Here is a 2,713-nt window from a genome sequence, read left to right on the forward strand (position 1 = left end):
TTCCAGCTCAGCCTCCCAAGTAGACAGGACTACAGGCACGCACCACTACACCCAGCTTAAATCTTGGCTATAAAAAAGTATCAGCTTGTCAACTCCCACACAAAAAGAAGAAAAGCAAGGAGGAGGAGAGAAACTGTTGACGTTTTTATTAGAATTGCACTGAATCTATATATCAGTTTGGAGGATAACATATTTTTACAATATTGAGTTTCACATCATGTATAAGAGATGTCTTCCAAATCGTTTGGACCTTCTTTCATTAAACTGTCTCTGTAGAGGTTGGGTGTGGTGGCTCACACCTGTGATCCCAGCACTTTTGGAGGCTGAGGCGGGCAGATCACCTGAGGTCAGGAGTTCAAGACCAGCCTGACCAACATAGTGAAATCCCATTTGTACTAAAAATACAAAATTAGCCGGGCATGGTGGCACATGCCTGTAATCCCAGCTATTTGGGAGGCTGAGGCGGGAGAATTGCTTGAACCCGAGAGGCGAGGGTTGCAGTGAGCCAAGATCACACCATTGCACTCCAGCCTGGGTGACAGAGCAAGACTCTCTCTCAAAACACACAACACACACACACACACACACACACACACACACACATACACATTTTCTCTGTAGAGATCTTGCATAACTTTATATTTATTGACAGGTACTTGATTTTTATGCTTTGTAGAAGTAAACCTTTTTTAAAAATTTCATTTTCTACCCATTTTTTGTTGGTATGTAGAAATAAAATTGATATTTGTATGTTGATTTTTCAGTCAGCTGTATTGATAAACTGTCTTATTACAAGCGGGTACAGTGGCTCACGCCTTTAATCCCAGCACTTTGGGAGGCCGAGGTGGGCCAATCACGAGGTCAGGAGATCAAGACCATCATGGCCAGCATGGTGAAACCCTGTCTCTACTAAAAATACAAAAATTAGCCGGGCATGGTGGTGCATGCCTGTATTCCCAGCTACTTGAGAGACTGAGGCAGGAGAATTGCTTGAACCCTGGAGGCAGAGGTTGAAGTGAGCCAAGATCACACCACTGTACTCCAGCCTGGGAGACAGAGTGAGTCTCGGTCTCAATAAATAAATAAATAAATAACTTTCTTATTAATTCAAATAGTGTAACTTCTGGATTTTCTACATAACAAATAATATAAAAAGAAAGGTTTTTTTCCTCCCTTTCCACCTTTCTTTTATTCCTTTTCTTGTTTTAGTACATAGCTAAAGACCTGGAGTACAATGCTGAATCATAATAGAATAGCAGACATCCTTATCCAAAAATCTCAGAAGATTTCTAACTTAGTTTCAGTTATCCCAGAAGCAGACCCTGAAACAAGGATCTGTGTACAAGGAATTTATTGGGAGGTGAAGGAACACGTTGGTTAGGGAGTGGGGAAGTGAGACAAGGAAGGGGAGGTGGCCAATCGAGGCATGTGTTATCAGGCTTAACTCTGGAGCGAAATTCTGCTAGGGGGCCACTGGGAGCCAGTGTAAACTACACGCCTCAGAGTTCTCTCACCCCAGGTGGGAGGGAGCTGCGGTATTCAGATACAAAGTCTTGCCAGTTATTGGTTAGAGCTGCTCTGGGATGGGGCTTGAATTCCCCAGCACTTCCAACTGCCATGGGAGTGGAAAACTGTAGTCAAGCAGCAAAAGAAAGCCCTTGGGAAAGCCGTCGGGCAAGAAGCGCAGATGCTGGCAGCTGAAAACGGTACTGTGTATACCGAAAAGGTAAAAGTGATGGATACAGGTAAGTTGCCAACAATGTCTTCTACAAAACCCTTCAACATTTTGCTGCATTAACAAGTAACATTTGCAGTCCCAATAGGATAACGGCAGCTGCATAAGTCCAGCCTTTCTAGATACTCTCCTAAAATCATTTTGTCAATAAAGAGAGAAAGAAGGGGAAGAATACACATAATTGCTGGGCATGGTGGCTCACACCTGTAATACCAGGCCAAGGTGGGGGCATTGGTTGAGTCCAGGAGTTCAAGACCAGCCTGGGCAACATAGTGAGGCTGTGTCTCTACTAAAAACTAAAAAAATTAGCTGGGTGTGGGGGTGCATGCCTGTAGTCCCAGCTATTCAGGGGCACTGAGGCGGGAGGATCACTTGAGCCTGGGAAGTTGAGGCTGCGGTGAGCCAAGACTGCACCACTGCACTCCAGCCTGGGCAACAGACAAAGACACTGTCTCAAAACAAACAAACAAACAAACAAACAAACAAAACACACACACAATCCATGCTTACAGCATAATTAGGAGACAGAAAACACCACAAACTATGACAGTAAAGTGTTGCCACCTGGCCACTGTTACTCTGAAGTCCTACTATCACCATTAACACCAGGGAGCTCAGTTCTCTGGTAGCATTCCCTACTGTGAACCCTACTGTGAACTGGCCTACAAAGGACAGCCACCTCTCAGTGAAAGTCTAGTAACTGTCATACTACAGCATGCAGGGTTTACCACCACCACACTTAGCATTAACAAACAAATAAGAATCCTGGTACTTAGAATAGAATAAGAATACACAGTTAAGGAAAAGAGGAGAACGGACAAATACACGAGAAAGAAGGCGGAGGAGGAAAAAAAAAAGGAGAAAGAGGAAGAGAAGAAAAAAGGGGCTGGGCATGGTGGCTCACACCTATAATCCCAGCACTTTGAGAGGCTGAGGCGGGCACATCACCTGAGGTCAGGAGTTTGAGACCAGCCTGGC

Source organism: Mandrillus leucophaeus, unplaced genomic scaffold, assembly GCF_000951045.1.
Source record: "Mandrillus leucophaeus isolate KB7577 unplaced genomic scaffold, Mleu.le_1.0 Scaffold70, whole genome shotgun sequence".
NCBI classification, from domain to species: Eukaryota; Metazoa; Chordata; class Mammalia; order Primates; family Cercopithecidae; genus Mandrillus; species Mandrillus leucophaeus.